The sequence below is a fragment of the Orcinus orca genome, chromosome 18, assembly GCF_937001465.1.
Source record: "Orcinus orca chromosome 18, mOrcOrc1.1, whole genome shotgun sequence".
Taxonomy (NCBI): domain Eukaryota; kingdom Metazoa; phylum Chordata; class Mammalia; order Artiodactyla; family Delphinidae; genus Orcinus; species Orcinus orca.
In genome coordinates this window covers 3,095,083-3,117,621 of record NC_064576.1, presented here as the reverse complement: position 1 = coordinate 3,117,621, position 22,539 = coordinate 3,095,083, and the positions used below count along the sequence as shown (strand labels likewise).

At 41.7% G+C, this 22,539-nt stretch overlaps 1 long non-coding RNA gene across 1 annotated transcript; it reads left to right on the top strand.

The window, feature by feature from the left end:
• Window positions 1-1,872: 1,872 nt before the first annotated feature.
• LOC125961957 (uncharacterized) lies at window positions 1,873-19,444 on the top strand. Its single transcript, XR_007473153.1, has 4 exons — window positions 1,873-1,919; window positions 11,214-11,566; window positions 13,052-13,148; window positions 19,427-19,444. It is a non-coding gene; the product is annotated as an uncharacterized LOC125961957 (long non-coding RNA).
• Window positions 19,445-22,539: the final 3,095 nt, after the last annotated feature.

Here is a 22,539-nt window from a genome sequence, read left to right as displayed (position 1 = left end):
CTCATTTTGTAGTTACTTAGGCCAATGGGGTTACTCTGGCCCCAGTTACTTTATCATGGTCCTGTCCTATTCGTGAAATTGTTCTGCTATTACAAACAAACTTTCATGTGCCTATGTATAATTCTCTGTATACAGGTACCTCAAATAATTTTCTTTGGCTACTTATTAAAAACAATAATGTGAAGTCAAGATTTATAGTTTTTGTGATGTGTCCCCTAATTGTGCTATTCCTTTTATCAATAGTTACACCCTAAAAAAAAAAAAATTACACCCTGTGTATTTCATTAGTAGATGGGAAGTTTTAGTTAATTAGTTTTACAACTAAAAGAAACACATGTATGTTGTATACTTCCCCCGCCCCCCACAGAGTCAAGTAGAATAATAAAGAAACAGAAATCTTTCTCATGTACCTATATCATCATCTTTGGAAGAAACAAAACTTAACAGTTTCTTTTGTATCTTTCAGAATTTTCTAAGTCCATAAACACCTATATATTTTTTTCCTTTCCTTTTATTATGATACAGATGGGAATATATTCTTTGCATCGTTATGCATCTTTTTAAAAATTAACAACGTATCTTGCATGAATTTCTCTATTTAAATTGCTAGATTTTATTTATCAATCACATTAAAAAAATAGCTCTACTTTCTAGATGTACCACAATTTAGCTAATCAAGTCTCTCTGGAGACTTCTAGTGTTTTCACTTTCAGTGTTTCAAGCAATGCTGTGAGGAGAATCTTTGTGCAGGCCCTCATGCAGGTATGAGTGTATACCTCTTAGGTAAGTTACCAAGGTGATGTTGGGAGGTCAAAGTAAATGTGCCTCTCATTTTGCTGGATGTTACCAAAGTGCTCTCCAAAGACATTCCATCAATTTTCAGCCCCACCAATAGCCGAAGACACCATCTGTTTGTCCACGTCTTCTGTATACTGTGAAATGGCGACTTTTCAGTCTTTGCCCATCTGATGGGTTAAAAAAAATAGCATCTCATTTTCATTGGTTGTTATTTAATTATAAGTAAGGGGGTGCTCATCTCTCTTTCTTTATATTAGTATTTACATAAACTGCCCCTTCATGTCCTTTGAATAATACCCTTTAGGTGGGATCAAGTCGGGCCAGGTAACCGCTGCTAATTTTACGGAGTTACATGAGCCATCTCAGGAATCATGTGACTTACCCAAGAAGATATTTCCAAAGCTGTGTGTTTTTCTGGCATTTATGCAAGCTTTATTTTAATGAATTTTATTTTCTGAATTCTTAATTCACATCATTTCTCTTTATAGTGTTTGATCACACCAGTGTTTTTCCTTACTGTTATATAAAGAATGGGGGGTTACTTCCTTCTTAACCAATCAGGTTGCAGGAAAAGCAAAGCTCTTAGATCATTTCTGGACAGCTGATCCTAACTCAATTTCCTTTCCACCTCAATGGAGATTAGGGTAGATGTTGGCACAGTAAGAACTGTCAGCTTAAAGACAGGAGGTTTGTATCTCTGATCACTACGAACGAAGTATGAAGGCATCTCGGAGCAAGTGTTATTTGTGTGGCTAAGTGAACAGATTTCCACCTCTTGTGGGATTTGAGTACAAGCTGACTGCAGGAATGTGTCCCTTGGGGCCTGTTCCCAGGCTCCCCAGGAAGTACCCAGCAAGGCTCTGGGACCTGGTGAAGACCATACTTGAACTTGTGTAGACCAAGCTTCAGACAGAGGCTGCCCCCGACTCCTGCCCTAAATCTTGGGCTTTGGCAGCCCTGTGACATGCCAACATAATTAACCTACTCATGATGTCACAAGAAGGAGAGAACACTATAAATGGCACCCAAGGTCTCCAAGGGCTATGAAATCCAAGGGTTGGTACTGCTGGCAACATTTCTTGGCCCAAAGAAGGTCCATGGTGAGAAGACAGAGCTGAAGTGTAAGTGGGGCGACTCATTTAAATCCGTAAGCCTCACCTCATTAATCTGGGTGATCGGAACATCAGACATCAGACCACCTCCTATGAACAGGCCTTTTTGGTTGATGCTTAAATAGCCTCCTAGCCTCCATTGTGGCTCCATAATTGTGACCTTATAACAGTTACCATGGAAAGAATTCCTAGATTATAAATAATGGCAATGTGAGTTTCCTAGTTACCAAGTGTATTTATAAAATGAATTCCAAAGGTACATGACATTTAATTCCAGCCTATTTTCAGAAACTAAAGGATAATAAAGGAAAATACCTTTTTTTTTCAGAAAGAAAGAATTGTACTATTTTTCCAAATGTAGTTATAGAGCAGTAGATCTATGTGCCTATTGGGGAAAATCAAGGGTTTTTAGTAATACACTATTCATGGGGGTTAAGGAAAGCATTTGCCATGACAGATTTCAGGGTTAAATCAAATTACTGTGACTGTGTATTGGAATCAGATTTACAAAAATTATCTTGGAAAAAACACATAATGTCCCTTGATGACCTCATCAGACATCTAAATATTTTGCAAAATATTTTTATTAAAAGAGAGCCATTATTTCTCATGCAGACCTCTTGAAAACAAAGGCTTCCCTAGTCTGAGGAGTCATGAACCATAAAAGGGGAGAGAGGATTCCTAAGGAATTGATTACGTAAGAAAAGCCACCAAAAGGGCTTTACATCACTTTTTAATGTGCTTCAGAAATGCAAGTTCAAAAAAATATTAAAGCAGTGGAAATGTAGGAATTTCAATGCCTTTCAAATATTTTGTCTTTTCTGAACACTATTGCAGGATACTTCAAAAAAGTTGGTGCATAATGTTTCTTCAACATGGTTGCAAGTCCTCATAATTGGGGAATTTTCTCCTTGGAGAATCTTGAATTGAGCCGTATCTTTTTGTCTCGTTCTCTGAAACATGACGTTCAGAAACTTAATAACTGGAACCTCTTACATTAAAATTCTTCTCTTTCCATGTGTATTTAATGCATCATATATATTTGTAAGTTCTTTCAGTTCAATTTCAATAAATATTAGTTTTCTGCGGCTACTGTAGCAAATTACTAACAACTTAGTGGCTTCAAAGAATGCAAATTTATTACCTAGCAGTTCTGTAAGTCAGACGTCTGACACGGTCTCACTGGGCAGGGCTGCATTCCTTTGGGAGGTTCTAGGGCAGAATCCATTTCCTCGTCTGGCAGCTTCTAGAGGGGCTGGCATTCTTTGGCCGACGGTCCCCTTCCTGCATCTTCAAAGCCAACTTCGGTGGGTTGAGTCCTCATGTCCTCACATCACATGAAGAGCCTTTGTGTATCTCCAAGGCTATCTAGACTTCAGTTTAAAGACCACCTCTTGTCACCGTCTTCTCTCAGCTGGAGTATCACAGCATTATCCTTCCTGGAACCCTGGATGTACTTTCCTCCCAACCTTCTTGCCTCCAATATTATGCTTATTGCAGCCAGAGGGACATTTTGTAAATTGAAGTCATGCCTTTTTTCTACTAATCCCCTCCGAATGGATTCCCACTGTTCCTGGGAGAAAGATGAGAATTCTCAGCATTGCCTATGGGCCTTACATGGCCCAGAACATCCTGGCCTCTGCAGGCACTCACCATGGAGAAACCTCCTGGACTGTAGCTCTCTCCCTTCTGCCTCAGAATCTTCCTCTCACTGCCCTCCTTCTGGAATGTTCTTTCCTCCTTCCTTCTTTTCCTGCTGTGCTCTATTCAAATTTCAGGACTTCAGCTGGAATTTTGCTTTCTTGGGAACATTTTCCAGATTCCAGAGAGGTTAAATCCTCTGTAACAGAGGTACCCAAGTGTCCGGGTCTGTCTGCACAGTCCAAGTCTGCGCCGGTTGTCTGGTGTCTGCCCCTTCTCTTTCACTGATCTAAGGCACCTGGTCTCAATCTAGAATCCACTTTAATACATGCTGAACACACATTTCATCAGGATTATACCAACAACTGAAAGTGCATATTATTTTATTTTTTAATATCTGTTTCCTTAGAATACCTGTAAGAAATAGGAAGGCAATAACATGTGTGTTGTGTCCATCATGGAATTCCATACCCAGCAGAATGGAATGCTATTCTTTAAAAAAAAAATTCCCAGGGATAAAATGGTTGCAGATCTTGCTTTACTTTGCATTTCTTTGATAACTAGGAAGATAGACATTTTCTTCTTACTATTTATATTTCATTGTGAATTTTTTATCCACATCCTGGGCTCTTTCATTTAATATGGTCTTTGTAATGTTATATCTGTGAAGACCTCTATTTATTACAGGTATTAACTCTCTGGTTTACTTGACATCTTCCCTATTATTTTTTCCTTATTTCTTTCATTTCTGTTGCTTTTCACCTTTGATGATTAACATTTTTATAGTAAAATGTCTGTCAACCAGTTCTTCCATAACTTCATTTCTTGTCTGACATACGTTTTCCAAAATTGTGCAAAATTTGTTTTAAATTTTTTTCCTGCTTTTCTAAAAAAAATTCTATGTTGATTTTTAGCTCTTAGTCTATGTTTCTTTAGACATATACTACACAATGTGGATTTAAATAATTTTCTCTCCATTTTCTTTGGCTACATAATAAATTTAAAAAATAATTAGTTAAGAAAAAAAAAAAAAAACCAGGGGCTTCCCTGGTGGCGCAGTGGTTAGGGGTCCGCCTGCCGATGCAGGGGATACGGATTCGTGCCCCGGTCTGGGAAGATCCCACATGCCGCGGAGCGGCTGGGCCCGTGAGCCGTGGCCGCTGAGCCTGCGCGTCCGGAGCCTGTGCTCCGCAACGGGAGAGGCCACAACAGTGAGAGGCCCGCGTACCGCAAAAAAAAAAAAAAAAAGTGTACACCTTTTTAGACCAAGTTGAGCTTTAACACAAGGTTGAGTTTTCTGCTCAGGGCATTGACAAACCATATGCTGACCAAGAGCATATTCCTACGTCTGACTTTTGACCATTAGTTTCCCAAAGCCTCATAATAAACCTCATTCGTATTCTTTCTTTTTCTCAAAGAACTAAGTAGATTTCAGCCCATTTCTTTTCATTTCTTTGAAATATGGATTAGGGCTCTTGTTTGTTTTACTGCTTTCATTTTTGAGAGAAAAAATGATAAAGGCACCCATGCATTTTTTCAGCACAGCGTGGAGATAGGAATTCTTCATTAGCTACCATATAGCCATTGTATTTCTAACTCCTTTTCCAGTTATTGGAACAAAGTTTGCTCTTATGGATATGAATAACTGCTATATCCTTTGTGATGACTGTTGTACTACTTTCTCTGTTCAGCTGACCTTGTATTTTATTTATGTTTTACCTTTTTTTTTATTGGAGTGTAGTTACTTTACAGTGTTGTGTTAGTTTCTGCGAATCAAAACTACAGTGAGGTATCACCTCACACCGGTCAGAATGGCCACCATCAAAAAGTCCACAAACAGTAAATGCTGGAGTGGGTGTGAAGAAAGGGGAACCCTCTTCCACTCTTGGTGGGAATGACCTTGTCTTTTATATGTGATGGTGACTTCATTCAGATGGTGTTACAAAATGCCAAACTTGAACATGGAAATAGAAATTGTAAAAAAAAAAAAGGAAAAAAAAAGCAGTTTTGTCTGCTTTTTTAAATTTACGATTTAAGGAGACTTTTTTTGAGTAATTAATGCATTGTAACCTGAAGGACAGACTCAGGTTATATTGAATCACACTTTTAGAAAATGTCCCCTAAGGCTTGCTTGGCCCCCCCCCCCCCGTAAAATGCATACCATTCATTCAACAAATCTTTACTGATTGTGTCAGTCATCATAGTAGGCTTTGGCATTACAGCACTGAACAAAAAAGACAGCTATCCCTGACCCTTTGTCTGGGTTTGGGGTAATCAGCAGATGAGATCCTCTACATACACCCGTCCCATGTTCCGTTTCTGTAGCCCAGAGTATGCTGGTATCTCTCTTATTTTCTTTTCTCCCAGCCTTTTTGAGGGTGATTTTAATAGTGCATAAAACTGAAACAGGTAAAAAGATATCTTTGAGACCAAGGCCATTCCCAGAAGACGTCGCAGTGTTTAAAGCTGAGGCCACTGGGGCCGACGCTCAAGGCGCCAAGGAGTCCTCCCTATTTCCAAAAAAGGGAGAAAACGTAGGTTGCTCTGGGGCCTCCAAGTAGCAGTTTAGGTCAGACAAACATCCAATTTTTAAAAAATCATCTTTATAATCTAGTGTCTACAGTGAGTCTAATGTCGTCATGTCCAGCATTTAAGTGTTTTACAGATTAACCCATTTGTAATCAAAAAGAAAATTTTCAAAACATCATGAGGCATTTACCAGGCCATTCAGACATGTCGTCAAATTTAATTATTCCAACCAACACTGAGAACAGACTTCTTTACACTTGAGACTTTGCTCCAAACCCACATAGTTAGGGCCGTCATGGATCCTGCAAAAGCAAGTCCAGGGAAGAGGGACTGGACTTTCAGGGAGTCTCTAGTGGGAACGGGAGCCTTTTCCTCCCCAGATCTAGGGGAGGGCTGCACATCCCAGACCTTGTACCCAAGGGCAAGGGTCAAACTGAAACCCAAGTTCAGGCTCAGGTTATGGGAAGAAGACGGGACAGCAGTAGGGAAAGGAAGGGGGTGATGGGCTTCTCAGATCTGTCACCTGTGCCCACGACTAACATGAGGGGCTCCGTCCCTGACAGCAGATCTGACAAGAATGGGGTGAGGGTGGGAGCAAGCCTTGCCGGGGGCCTAGGACAACCCCGCAGGGCTCCAGAGACCCAGAAAGACATACACTCGGACGCTCTGTGTCTGAGCGAGTGGGGGACTTGCTGGAGGTCTCTTCAGGGCATGTCAGCCCCCAGGCACCAGAGCAAAAGACATTTTCAACCCCATTTTTTGTGAGGAAGAACAAATATCCAGCCACTCGCTTTGGACCCGAGGAGAGCAGCCTTAAGTGTGGTCGGTGATGGTGGTGAAGAACTGTCCACATTCAAACCCAGGTCTGGTGAAATGTGATTCCCCACATGAACCCAGGGCTAAAATGCTCAGCTTCCATCCAACCAAAGTTGAGTGTGAGCTGACTCTGACCAGGCCCTGGGGGGCAGGCCTGGGCTCCGATGGCACTGGTCCAGTTCCCCAGGGGAGCTCTAGGAATGGGAGCAAGTTCTCCTGTGTGGAGCCTCAGCGAGAAGTTCTGAAATGATGGGGAGGGATGTTGGAAGTTTGGACAGGTTTCGTTAAGGTACTCTTGTCATAGACAGTGGTGTATTTCTGAGGGCAGGGGCCAATGGATGAAGGGAAATGGTAGTAGAAAACTCCAGAAGGATTCAGCACTGAAGTTCTCAAGCCTTCGGGACTGTACCACCCTCTCACTCTTTGGTTTTTCAACAACCCTGCTTCCCCTGCATAAATCTCTTCCTCCATGACTGAGTGGATTTGTTTTTTTAAATTAAAGTGCATTAAAATACATTTTAGTGATAATAGATTGAGATGTTTACAATAAATATAATTAAAAATGTACTGTGCTATTGCAAAGCAAGATGGAAATCACTAATGTACCAATTTAATGCTGCTATAAATAAATAGAACAACTTAAGCTGATAGGCTGAAAATTTCCTACCCGCATTTGAAAAAAAAATTAAATACAATGAAACGCCCTTCAGTAATGTTGTGTATTCTCAGCCCAAGAAAACATTATCTTGATTGAAATTTTTTTCTCTTTGTCCATCTTTCCTAAAGACAAACAAATCTGAACCTGAAGACTCTCTTCCTGGTTTTAATAGCCAAAGAAACTCTCACACTCGGTAAAGGAAGTAAGAGATCTTCTTGCGAGAATTTTTATTTGGGGCAGATTTATGATGTTTGTTTCCTGATTCTTTGGCCCCCTATTGGCTTTTCGGTTGACCCCCATATATATTTCTAACTTGCAACCATCCAGATGGGTTTTATTTAAAGTATTTCACCCAGAGATGTTGAGGAAGGATGACCTTCAAGTACTTCCTTGGTGTCCCCACTCTGAAGCTTAAGCATCATGCCAGACCCGTACTGGGTCCATATCTGTTCAGTCGCATGTCACCTGGCTTCAGTTAATTCTACCCCAATGTTCACAGCAGCACTATTCACAATAACCAATACATGGAAACAACCTCAGTGTCCACTGACAGATGAATGGACAAAGAAGATGTGGTACATATAAATGCAATGGAATACTACTCAGCCATAAAAAAGAACAAAAAATGCCATTTGCAGCAACATGGATAGAACTAGAGATTCTTATACTAAATTAAGTAAACCAGACAGAGAAAGACAAAATCACATGGTATCACTTATACGTGGGATCTAAAAAACATGATACAAATGAATTTATTTATAACACAGAAATAGACTCACAGACATAGAAAACAAACTTAGGTTATCAAAGGGGAAAGTTGTTGGGGGAGGGATAAATTGAGAGGTTGTAATTAAGGAACACACACTACTATATATAAAGTAGATAAGCAAGGACCTACTGTATAGCACAGGGAACTATACTCAATATTTTGTGATAACTTATAAGGGAAAAAAATTTGAAAAAGAATATATATAACTGAATCACCATGCTGTACACCTGAAACTAACACAACATTGTAAATCAAATCTACTTCAATTGAAAAAAAAAAACGCTGTCTGAGCTGCAGCAAGAGGAAGGTGGCTTGAACACTCAGAGACAGAGAGGTTTGGGGACATGGGTGAGGTCTCCTGAGAACTGATCTCCAGGTTGACAGAACAATGTTGTGTGGGTCACTGGCATTCAGCGCACTTGGCCTTGTTAAGCAGTAGACAGGAAGGTCAGGCAGAGGGAGCAGGGAGCTGTGTGTTCAATGATTAAACCTTTGCTGTTTACATACGTTTTTGCGTCAAGACCTCAACTGCAAACCCCGGTAGACCCGGGAGAAGAAGGGCGATGAAACCATTGTTGCTACTGTCATTTCAAGAAGTTGAAAAGAGGAAACAAATGAGACATGTTTGTTCTTCAAGACAGTTCTTGCTTTGTCCATAAGCACAGAGTAAAATGGTTTTTATTAAGCAGAGATTCGGGTCTGTGTTCCCGTCTCTCTAATGTCATCACCAGCGAGTCCTGGCTTAGTATCAAAAGGGAACATTTGAATGGGCCTCAGTGCTGTTCCATCAAAGCACTCATTTCCTGGTTTATCTGTTTTTGCCAACGTGATCAAGTTCTCTTTGGGAACACTGTGGTCCAACATTTGGTAACGGCGTTTACACAACACGCACGGCTATTCTCTCAAAAGCCCATTTGTTTATCTGTTTGTTCTTCCCATTCATTCCTTTCACAAACGCTTATTGTGCCGAGAACTGGGCTTTGTGTGGGAGAAAAAGGAGGGGCAGAAACAGATTCTGTCTGCTGCAAATACATATGTCAGCTGAACTGGTCATTCAGGGAACAGTGGCGGATTTGTTTCATTTTGCTTTCGGTAAACTGGAAAGGTTGTCGCTCTGTGGTCCGAGCGCCGAGCTGTTGATTACAAGTTTCGCCCTTTTCTTTGCTCATTTCACGGGCTTAAACCAGAGACTCTCCCAATTTCCTCATCTATATAACTGGGGAAAATAGCCCTAAACTCTCAAGGATTAGCCAACTAGGGATTTCAAAGGATTTGAAAATCTCTTTCATGGTTTTCCTGTATTATTTTACTAGGAGTCTTATTAATATGCTTCATCAGTTATAGTTTGTAAATTATGAGCAATAAGTGACCTGTCCTTTGTTACATTCACCACTATTGGTCTTTATTCTTGATTTAAATTTGCTGTAAAAGGAGTCTTTTTCACGCTTGGGATTTTCCTTTCTGCTCCAAAGATTTCCTTAGCATCAGGAAAGCTATGCCTTCACAGGTCCGCTTCCAAAATATATTGTTTTTGTAGTTATCTAAGGGTTTTACATTATTTCACTACAGGGGAGGGCAAATTTGTTCAAAAGAGAGAGTGAGAGATGGAAGGAAGGAAGGAAGGAGTGAAGGAAGGAAGGAAGGAAGAAAGGAAGGAAAGATAAAGCATTTAAATGCCCCTTACAGAAGATGAGAGGTCTAATAGCAGACTGCCTGAATATATAGATGGTTCAATGTATTTGTATATGTTGAAGATAACAAAACAGAATTGATGAATCAAATAGTCTAATAAAATTCCTAGTCAAAAACATATCTACTATGTGTGTCCAGGAGCACACAGTACAATGAAAATAGTTCGTAAGCTGTAGTTAAGTAATGAATTATATGTGACTGAGCTTTTTTAAAAGTAGTATAGTTTATTATTTTTTTAAGTCTTTATTGAATTTGTTACAATATTGCTTCTGTTTTATGTTTTGGTTTTTTGACCACGAGGCATGTGGGATCTTAGCTCCCCAACCAGGGATCGAACCTGCACCCCCCGTATTGGAAGGTGAAGTCTCAACCACTGGGCCGCCAGGGCAGTCCCTAGTTTGTTTATAATAACATCTTTTTATAATCCCTAATTTCTAAGTATTGCAAACTAAGTCACCCAACTAGCACATTCTATTATTACTGATTTCCTGTGCCTCATAGCCAAAGCATTCTTTATTGCATTTTAAAATCATAAGCATATGAAAACTTCTTTCACTGACAGCATTTTTCTACGTTTACTAATAGCGCCTAGTTTTCCGTATGTCCTGTAAGACTATACAATTTGTTTTCATTAGTTATGCCAAAGCTTTATCCCTTTATGGCATCATGGAAAGGATATTTCCCCTTTTTTTTAGACCAAAACACAACATGCTCCATTTTTATCCAAGGATTTCATGGCTCTTTCATTTAACTCACAAACACATTCATTCTGTTATATAACGTGTCCTGGGAATAATTCCAGGAAGAGTCAGCTTCGTCGCTGCCTTTTTATTTTTAAAGCAACTTTATTTACTTATAAAACTCTAAAAAGGGCACAAGCGACCCCACAGCCTTGATCCAGCCATAACCTCTACGCACTGCACAAGTACCTCATGCAATATTAACCAGGTTTGTTTGCGTCTGGGGTGAAATACGGGGTCCTGGGGTGACAGCGATCTGTGTGATCAATGAGGGGTTTCCATTTTATGCCTCAGAAGATGCAAGAAAAGCAGTTCTCTGGGCTTTCCTTCTGAGGGCTAACAGGACCAGAGAGTAGGGTGGTGTGAATTCACACACCAACGTGTAGCATCCTAGGTCCATGATTGAACTATCTCCTCCCCTAACTTTTTGGTCCCTCCTACTTCTTTTCATATATCAGAGAGGAAGAAAGAGCCCATTCCATCAGAACTGGCCTTACTACAAGATGTGATGAGACTTTCGAAGGAAAGAAATGGTGCTGTGATGGAAAATAACAGTGGAAAACACCTGACGTAAGGAGGCCTTGAAGCTGAGGTGGGAAGAATGAAGAGACCGCAGTCCCGTGAAACGCAGAGCAGAACGTTTCCGGGTGAAGGTAAAGTGAACGAACGGAAGGCCTTCTTATGGAGTAAAACCCCGTGTGTCCGAGGAGAAAAAAGGACCGTCTCTAAAGGCCCATCATTGAGTACCAAGTGCCCTGACGTTGTTTTCTTCATGTTGACTTTCTGTGGCTGGGTTGGTCGAGCTGTTTGGGTAAGTGACTTTACAGACTTCGTCCAATTTGGGAAATTTTTGCATGTTATTTTTTTCAAATACTTTTTCTGTTCCTCTTCTCTTCTCTCCTTTGGGGCCTCCCGTTATACATAAATGAGCCTGCTTGACATTGTCCCACAGACCACTGATTGTGCTCTGTTTGTGTTTGTGTCCATCTTTTTTCTCTCTCTTTCATTTTGGATAGCTTCTTTTGCTATGTTTTCAAGTTCTTTTGCTATTTTTTCAAGTCCTTTTCCTCTGCCATGTCTAGTCTGCTACTAATCTCATCAAGTATGTTTTTTCTCCTCAGCCACCATAGTTTTCATCACTAGAAGTTTTGGGGGTGTTTTTGTTTGTTTGTTTTTTCATTTGCAGTGACATGGAGGGACCTACAGATTGTCATACCGAGTGACATAAGTCAGACAGAGAAAGACAGATATCATATGATATCACTTACATGTGGAATCTAAAAAAAGGGTACAAATGAAGTTATTTACAAAATGGAAATAAAGTCACAGATGTAGAAAACAAACTTATGGTTACCAAGGGGGAAGCGGGGGAGGGATTAAGCTGGGAGATTGGGATTGACATACACACACTGGAAGTTTGATCTGAGTCATTTTATATCTTCTGAGTCTGTTGTTAACATGCTCGACTTTTCCTATACTGTAGTTTCTTGAACATAGGGGACACGGTTATAGCAACTGTTTTAATGTGCTTGTATACTAATTCCACCATCTGTGTGATTTTTAGATCTGTCTGGGGTCTGTCCTATTTATCTGCTCCTTTTCATAATGATAATTTTTTATTGAATGGCAGACATCATGGATCTAGCCCGTGATGAATGTTTCTAGATCCCTATGAATATCCTTGGGCTTTATTCTAAGACACAGCTACATCACTGGGAACAGTTTGATCGTTTCACGTCTTGCTTTCAGTGGGACCAGAGCAGCCTTGAGTCCAAGGCTAGCGATGCCCACTTCTCAGGCAAGACCCCTCTCAGAGCCCTACCGATGCCCTATGAATTAGAACTGTTTTTCTCTCCGGTTGGTGGAGAGCCTTGTGTGAGCTCCAGAGACTACTGACTATCATGCTGATGCTTCTGGATAGTTCTTTCTGCAGCTGAGGGGGGTTTCCTCGTGAGCAGGCAATGACCCTCCGCTGAAGACATGTGGGGACCACTCTTCAGACCCCTCCCTCACTCTTCAGCTCTCTTCTCCCTGGCACCCCTCGGGGGCGTTATCCACTTTGGACTCTGTGGATTGTCAGCTCCACCTCCTCAACTGGGGGGAAAAATGCCAGGCTTCTCCTGAGGTATCGCCTTCCTACCCTGCAGCCAGAGACATCCTCCTGGCAGGAAATGGTGGCAATTACAGAGCTTATCCTGTGTGCTTCCCATCTCTAAGGATCACTGTCTTGTGCTGGCTGATAGCCAATGTCAGAAAACCCTTGTTTCATATTTTTCAGTTTCTTCTGTTGTTTCAGGTAGGAGAGAAACCCAGTCCCTGTAACCTCCTCTGGGCCAGAAGAAGAATTGAAAAAAATCAAGACCTATTTTTATAAAGTTATAAAAGGCCCTTAGGTGAGTGCAAGGAGGGGATAGATGGAGCAAAGGATCATGAAAAACTGTCTCAAAAATGACAGAATTAAATAAAATCACACAGAGAATGACGGAATTTATTAATGTCTTTCAGAGTGCCAGTGTCTATTCTAAGCACTTACATAAATCGTCTCACTTATTACTCTAAACAACCTTTTGAAGTAGGTGCTTTAAAAACTTCCATTTTATAGAGGAGAAAACTAAGACACAGAAATTAGGTAAATTGTCCAAAGAGCTGGGAGTTGAACCCAGCTTACCGAACTTAACAGTCTGGACTCTAACAGGGCAGAATACCTTCAAACGTTACTTAGAACTGAATAGTAGCAACTAGGACGCTAAGGAAGAACATGGCCTCGAGCTGGCTTTGCTAGATATTCAGCATTATGATTATTAGTCACACCCTTATTTTTTTCTCAAGGCCATTGCCGTCTAGGGAAACAGGACTCTGCATCATTATGAAATCATGCTACTGGGCTGTCCCTACCCCTGGCAGGCAGGCAGGCACACTTTTCTCCATCTCTCTGAACACTGCCATGCAGAAACCTTCTTCCTTGCTTCTCAAGTGACAACAACAACAAAGTTTCCTCTTTTCTGCCTATTTTATGAGCTGTTTATGCTCAATGCACCTGTCAAAATCAATGTACTACACTATATAAAGGCATGCACAGATAAACATCTTATGCCCACAAAGTTTATGCAGTAGCTCAGTTAGGAATATGATTTTTTAAGTAATTGAGGTCCACCCACCCAGCCCGTCTCTGATGCTCTTGAAGTCATATGATATCTGCACAATGGTATGGGTGGATTTCATTTACCATCCCCCATCTGTTACGCTTTGCCATAAAGTTGGACGGGCTGCGGTAGTAGGTGGAATGTAAACTTGTGGTGGGATGTAGAAGGGCACATGGTGTATGGATTTGGAGTCTGAGAGACGCACACACCCTGCAGTAGAGCCCTGAGGTCACCCAGCTCCACCTGGGAAGCCCCTTCTCAATCCTGTGTCTTCTGCACCCTGGGTATGGACCCTTCTCCGAGTCACACCAGCACTGTCTGGGTCATGCTCCTTCCATCACCAGGGTTGACATCCCTTAAACCTTTCTTTCAGAGTCATCGTACAACTTTGTAACAAAAAAAAAACATGTATCTGAATATTTACTGAGGAAGAGAAATAAAATTAGGATCCTGTAACTTGAGGGACAAAAGAGAATGATTCAGAGTGACCCCAGGTTCAAAGGTGTGGTAACTCTCCAGGTAACACTCACAGATTAGAAAGTGTATCAGTCAGGATAGTGTAGGGTGTGCTGCTTACTAACAAATACCCCCACACACACCTCGATTATGTTGCATGTCCATCTGGGGTCAGTCTTATCAGTGTTATCCTCAATCTGGGACCTATCCAGATGGGGCCACTCTCTGGGACTTAGTCAGTCTTGACACAGGAGGAAAAGAGAGTAAATGGGAGCCGTGAGCTGGCTCTTAAGGCTTCTGCTCAGAGATGATGTATGTTACATCCTCTCTCATTACACTGTCCACACAAATGACAAGCCACTCGGCCAGGTTGGGGTTGGGTTTACACAAACCACCCAAGTCTCCTCTCAGAAGAAACACTTACGATGCCATGGCCACACCTGATGTCCACGGGCAAGGAGGTGTCATCGCCCCAGGGAAGGAAAGTGAGTACCTTGAACAATAATAAAATCTATCCCCCAAGAGTAAGGGCTTTTTCCATCAAGTCAGGCTTCACAGGTGACTAAATACTCACGCTTACAGTCCCCTCCAGCGATGAAAGAGCCGCAAACTGCAAATCCCCGGGCACAAAGCAAAATGCCGTCGCATACGTGGAATTTCAAGAATTAGCACTGGAGTGGCTAAGCTGCTGCTTTCATCAGGATGTTGGCTGCTGGGAAGGAGAACGGGACCCTCAGTCCTCACATCAGCAGTTATCACGTGGGTCTAAATTATTCAGACTGGCATCCGCAGGGTAACACTCAGCTCCCGCCCCATCCTGTCCTTGTAACGCAGGCATGAAACATTCAGAACATAGATGTCAGTCAATAAAGAGAATAAAAGCCATGCTCCTATCAGGGGCTCGAACAAAGATGTTCTCTCAGTTTAAAACCCTACCGCCCTGGGGAAACAAGGTAAAATAGAGTTTAATTGTCTCATTTAAGAAACTGAGATTATTTTATTCACATAAAAATGTCTTAGATAAAAAAAATACAATTGCTGAGACCAGAGACAACACCCAAGGGAGGAGCTCTCTGAATCGGCTGCAAGTGTTAAAAGCTTCATTTCCCTCTGCCAGATGTGGGCTGAAGATCAATTGAGATACAGAATTAAGAACAAGTAGCCGCAGAGAAGACTGGACAGTGGAGCCTGCAGGGAAAGCCTGGCTCAGAGGAGAATTCTGGACGCAGTGGAACAACTTTGAAAGCAGAACACGTAGCATGGAAATGTTGTAATTGTCTTCACAGCCATTGCAGACAACATGCTGATGCATTAAAAAGTCCCTGGCAGAAAGCATCAGATTCTCAGGGCATAGACTCCGCTGGCTAACCATCAATTCCAGAAACTGCCACTTCTGCAAAGCTTTCGCTGACTGGGATGGGGCTCTGCACGAGAGAGCCCACTATAATGCTGTTGTAATTGCGTTCTTGTTTACGTCATCACAAATAGTGCACTGGCACCGCGTGTAGGCTGTGCAAAGCGTGTTTACAACATTATTCTGTTACACAGACAAGAGAATGTCAGGAACTCTTCTTCTCTAATTTTGTTAAGATCCTTGTTTATTGAAGTATAGCTGAGTTATGATGTTTCAGGTGTACAGCAAAGTGATTCAGTTATGCATATGTATATCTATTCTTTTTCAGATTCATTTCCATTATAGGTTATTACAAGATATTGAATATAGTTCCCTGTCCTATACAGTAGGTCCTTGTTTTTTATCTATTTTATATACAGTAGCGTGTATATGTTAATCCCAAACTCCTAACTTAACCCTCCCTTTCTGGTGACCATTAGTTTGTTTTCTTTGTCTGTGAGTCTATTTCTGTTTTGTAGATAAGTTCATTTGTGTCATATTTTAGATTCCACATGTAAGTGACATCACATAATATTTGTGTTTCTCTGTCTGACTTACTTCACTTAGTCTGATGATCTCTAGGTCCATCCATGTTGCTGCAAATGGCATTATTCCATTCTTTTTTATGGCCGAGTAGTATTCCATTGTGTGTATATATACCACGTTTTCTTTATCCATTCCTCTGTCGATGGACACTTAAGTTGCTTCCATGTCTTTGCTATTGTAAATAGTGCTGTTATGAACATAGGGGTGCATGTATTCTTTCGAATTAAAGTTTTTGTCTTTTCTGGATGTATGCCCAGGAGTGGGATTGCTGGATCATAGGGTAGCTCTATTTTTAGTTTCTCATCTGGGACTTTTTAAAAGAGCGATTGGAAGAGGGTTGTAGTCCAGTCTCAACTGTCGAGTCTGGACAGCCCCCCGCCACATGTTGACGTGTGGTGTGCACTGTGCCGGGCACAGTGGGTACCTCTATGCAGCAGTCCTGGCCTTGTGGAGCTTCTGCTCTAACTCTGTGATTTCCTAGACTGCGACCTGTAAGAAGAAATGCACTTCATGTGGCAGAACCGTATGTGTGTGCATCTGCACACACACACACACACACAAACACTGGAACAAAAATTTCACCAAGTAATGACTGTCTTTACCGAATGTGATAAATGCTGACTTTGTTTCTATCCTATTCAATTTGATGGAAAACATAATGATCATGACCAACTAAAATGATTGCAGAACCACCCACTGGGCTGTAACCTGTGTGGAGAAGCCCTGGCGCCAAGCCTTACCCAGGGCGTAGTTACCTGAGGATGGCGTGACTGCAGCAGACAAGGATGGACTGATGGACAGATAGACAGGGCAGAGCCCCGGGGGTGTGGGCATGCAGGAGCAGGAAGGATGTGCTTTCTCTCCCCTCCTGAGCCCCTCCCACCTCCACTCTGCTGTTAAACACACGCCACCCATTTCGTTACTGTGCACGCTTCCTCGGGGCCACAGGCAAAAATTGGAGAAGTCCACGGTTCTCCCAGAACCTGACACCAAGGCAGAGGGAACGGACCCAGTGTTGACCCAGGAGATTCTCCATCTGCTCCTGGGGGAGAAGGAAGCCTGCTTCCTGTGCACCCCGCCCCGCCCAGGTGCTGCTGCATTTGAGACTGTGTGCAGGGTACACACTGCATTGAATGCGTGCATTACCCTATGAAGTTCAAAACACTGATGGATACAGAGATAAGGTACAGCCTCCCTGGAAATCCTTGCAGCCCGCGGGCACTTCAGGGGACCCTGGATAACAGCGAGGTCTCTCTTCTCCTCCCTCCTGGGGGCATACGCATGCACGACGCACACTGAGACACCCGCTGGCACAAGTCCACTTAGGGCTGCCCACATTCCGAGGTCCACACTGTCCAGATTCATTATTCTCTCAGCCTCTTTTTCCCTCTCCCTGCTTCCAGCTGACCTGGCAGTGAACCCAGGCTTGAATCCTTCGGCCATTGTCTATTTAGTATTCCGTCCTGGTGGAGAAGGTTCCACTGAAACAGAAGCGCAGTGAAACAGGGGCAGCTGGGAAAGGATGTTGACAAACAGGCGAGGACACATCACTTCACGACCAAACCGATCTCCTTCCCACATGTACAAATGCAAGTAGAGATATTTTGGGTTCAGACCAAACACAAAATAATTCTGCAGGGCCACTGACCACAAAAGTCATCATCGAGTGGACCACATCCTTTCCTCCCTAAGTCAGAAGAAGGGCCTGGGATCTTTCTCAGAATAGATGGTCTAAAGAACACTTTAATAAGATTAAAGACTGATTCCCAAATTGAGGTCAGACTTGCTTGAATACGCCATTCCTGACATATATGTACATGAAGGAATTCTAGGAAGAAACCCCAATGCACTGTTAATTTGACATAAATATTTATTTTGTGGAGAAATTGTGATGCTAAGCCCAGAATCTCCCATAACAGATGACATTTAATGAGCATTTACATCACATACGAGCGAGATGCCATTGGCTCGATTTCATAAAGAAGAAATGGCGAGACACAGAGGTTAACTAACTTGTCCAGATTCAAGGTGTGAACCCAGCTCGTCTTGCCAGTCTGCACGCTTAAAGACAAAAACACATCCTCTCCGGATTGTACCCAACTCTAAGGGGCTAAGAAAGAGTCACTGTTTATTACTGGCCCATAATTATTGTCCTATAATGTTGCCCTGTAAGCATAATATAATGACTTGAATACTGCTCTGTTAAAAACAACCAGATGCTGTCTATCTGGAAAAGAGCATATGAAACACGAAGACCATTATCTAAATGAATTCCCCAAGCCCAGGGATAAAACTAGCTTCACTGGAAGGCTTAGGATAAATGGCTTTGTTCATTAACAAATACAGGCGAAACGATAAAACAATCGGCTATACTGCCTTGTTCTGAGGCATCATCTCTCCTGGTGAAACATGGCTGCACAGGTCCAAACCTGTTGCTTCCACTGGACGGCATGCAATTCTTCAGTTTATCGTCAGATCCATCAGTGGGTTTGTTGGGTGGAAAAGAAAACTCATTTGATTTTTCTGTTGGTCGGCAAGGATAAGGGATTATATGGGAATAAGCTTCAGTTATTTTATTTGTGGGCAGAGGAAAACAATCTAGTCTCTGTCTGTTATTCCTCTGGCTTTATCTTTTCTCTCACCTGGAAACTTTGATGTCAAAAATTTATCAATTTCCAAACAGTTCTGATAGCCAAGCAACGCACACCTGAAGGATTCACTGTATAAGAAGTAGATACACAGCCTTTTTCTAGAAAAAAAAATACCTTTGATTTTACTGAGATTAGAGAGTCAGTGTACAGTACAGTTGCTTAGAAACTTTCCTTTCTCACACGCAAATGCAACATAAAATAGCTTCAAACAAAGGGATCAAGTGTTTCTAAATAAAAGATATCTTCCCAATGACCAAATCCTTTGCCAAAGGTGACAGATCCTTTAATATCTCTGTTCTCAAAGACAATCTTTTGTCTTATGTCATGGATACAAGCTGGAACCATGCAGAGATGTTACCTTTGTTGTTTATCTTAAAAGCACTTCCAATCACTTTGCTTTCTAATTCATAATACAAGCTTAAGGCATCTAGATCTGATTCAAGGCTCATTTATAAAGTTTTCTTTTTTGCCAATGCTGTGAGGAAACATTCTGGCTGAACTTTTGGCCATGTTTTATCTTCGGCTGCATTTTAATTTGAGATTTGACTGGTCAAAAACCTGTGGGACACAAGATTATAACAGGGCGCCTCTCCTGTTCCTGACCCCGCAGGTGAGTGTGTGCAGAATGGGTTTTATTACGCCTGCAAATGGCTATGGTTATTTTCAGGTCTTTGCTGCAGGGATAAACATCTTTGAGTGTTTTACCTCTATTTTCAAATTGGTCTGAATACTGAACAAGATTCAGAAAACCATTTAACTGGGTGAGATCTCAGGTTTCTGAAATTTCCCAAGCTCGAATCTCACCCTACACCCTGGCTCCCCTTGGCTTTCTCTCCGGGACAGTATTCAGTGTTAAGTCAGTGCCTGTCACATCTGAAAGGCTCTTTATATAATTGCTGAGTAAATACAGGGATCAATATAAATTACATTTCATAGTTACTTTTCTTTTATAGTATAGATTATTTTTATCATTTTAAAATAAAACGTATACACAGAAAAACACTCAGAACAAAGGCACAGCTCAGTGAAGGATGGCAAGGTGCACACCCACCCTTCAGGTATGAAAATAGACCTTTTTAGACACTGCTGAATCCCTTCCACAGGGCCCGTCTCCCACAAAGACCCCCTCTCACCCAGACTCTAGTGGTCATCACTCCCTTGTATTTTTTTATGGTTTATTCACCCCAGTGTGCACCCTACCTGCTATTGTTTAGGTTTGCCCATTTAAAAATTCAATTCATCTTTTAAGTCTCTTTTAAGTCACGTTACCTTGCTCATCCCTCTATTTTCCAGGAAACCTGGGAAACACCATTAACCCAGTAATGCTCCCCACAGGCTGGTTCTTGCTGATTGCATTGCTTTCGTGCCGTCCAGCAAGCTCCCTGCCCTTTGTATCTGCTGCCCCCCAACAGCTGAATCTAGTGTCTTGGTCAGACCTAGCTTTGACCCCTTTGGCAAGAGCGTGGGTAGCACCATACTGTTTCCTCAGGAGGCACATACCATCTGAAAGTTCACTCATTTTTGATGGGAGCCCTTATTAACCTAGATGCATTCCTTCACTGGGGTTGCAAAATGATGATTCCTAATTCTATCTTTTTTAATTACCTGGAATAATTTTACAGGGAGAAACATTCTCTCCTTTCTTACTTGGTTATCCAACACTACATTTTGTACTTTAAAAACCAGGACAAATGCCTAATTCTTTTCTTACACTTACCCAGTTTTTTTGTTTTTTTTGTTTTTTTCTTTGCGGTACGCGGGCCTCTCACCGTTGTGGCCTCTCCCGTTGCGGAGCACAGGCTCCGGACGCGCAGGCTCAGCGGCCATGGTTCACGGGCCCAGCCGCTCTGCGGCACGTGGGATCTTCCCTGACCGGGACACGAACCCGTGTCCCCTGCATCGGCAGGCGGACTCTCAACCACTGCGCCACCAGGGAAGCCCAGAATCTATATATTTTAATGGAAGAAGACTCTTTATCTGTTACAATTTTCAGCATTTGTATTGTCTCTTGCTTTGATTTCACAGTTCAGAGACTCCTATTATCAATATGTCAGACCATCTTTGCCCATCTCGGATGTTTGTCAGTTTCGTTCTTTTCATTACCTTCATTTCTTGTCCCTTTTTTCCTTTTCACTTTCTATTTCTCTTCAGGCAGCGTAAGGTGAGTGCCTCCAATCCCGTGTTCAGTTTAGTCTATATTTCTAACATTTTATTTCATATTTATAATTATTTCCCGGGTTCTTTCACCTCATTTCTGATTTTTAATCGTTCTGATTTATATTCTTTTATGTCTTGTATGCTTTTCTTAAAACATTTATCTGATTTCAGAATTGTTCCTTATAGTTTCATTGCATTTTCTGAGACTGTCTTTCTGCCATGCTTTCATTGTCTATAGGAACATTATTCTACTAATTCTTTTTATTTTTCTTAAAGTAACTTCATGTAGAATTTAACCTCCATATTTTCTGTTGCACTTTTTACATGAATTTAGTTTTCCTGAATTCTTAGATGGAGGCTTTCTTCAGACTGACTTTTTAACTTAGGAAGAGCTCTTTCTTATGTTGTTTTGTATTTTCTTTTAAAAACATGGCAGTTTGCTTTTTGACCTTCGGTGTCTCTGTCCCTCTCCTCCACGTGAGCCTGGACCTTCTCTTTCTTTCTTCTCTGCTGTCATTATCTTACTCAATTCTGATTCTTCTCATTGGTTCCTCCCCAATGTGCTCTGATCTGGAAGGATGCCCTGGAAGATCATTTCCAAGGGTTCTTAGAGTTTAGATCCTGTGTCTTCAGATCTTTCCACAGACCCTTTGCACTCAGAGTCAGAAAAACACCTCTGAGGTTCAGGTGCCCCTCCCAAATCAGCACACCTCGCTTTCTGTGCTGGCTCTGTGGGGGCTTCTTCTGTCCACAGTCCCTACAGCTTTCTTACATTGCTTCGCACACAGATGTTGAGGTTACCTGGATAATGAAAAGTTGCTAGAATTAGTCTACAAACCTCTCTGAGCCTGCTGCATTTTAGGAGATAGCTCTTTGTCAGCTGTGCTCATTTCTTCCTTTCATAATTTGCTTTGTTTATTCCTGTCATTTGGGGTCAGTTTTGCTAGTGTTCTGAAACCATCCATTTATTCTCACGTTTTTGTGCATAGGTTTGTTACTGAGCATTTTCTAGGCACTTACCTACACATTTTATTTAATTCTCACAATAACCCTATGAGGTAGGTATTTTTATTATGCTAATTTTACAGATGAAGAAGTGATAATAATTATTTTATTAAGCACTGCACACATATTAACTAATATACTTCTTAAAACAACCCCGAGATGTAGGTCGTTTTATTTTCTTCGTATTATAAAGAAACTGAAACTTCAAGAGACGGCCACCTGGCCCATTTTACAGCTGGCGGGTAGCAGCCAGATTTCTAACCCGATTAGGGCTAAATGTCTCCAGAGTATGAACTCCTAACTCTCAAAGCCCCTGAGTTAAACGGACCCAGCCTTCAAAATCCTCGCACTGGGGACTTTCCTGCTTGTCAACAACACAATTTTGAGAGCGTTGATCGTGGAAGACTAAGAAATATAGGAGGCTTTCAGTGAC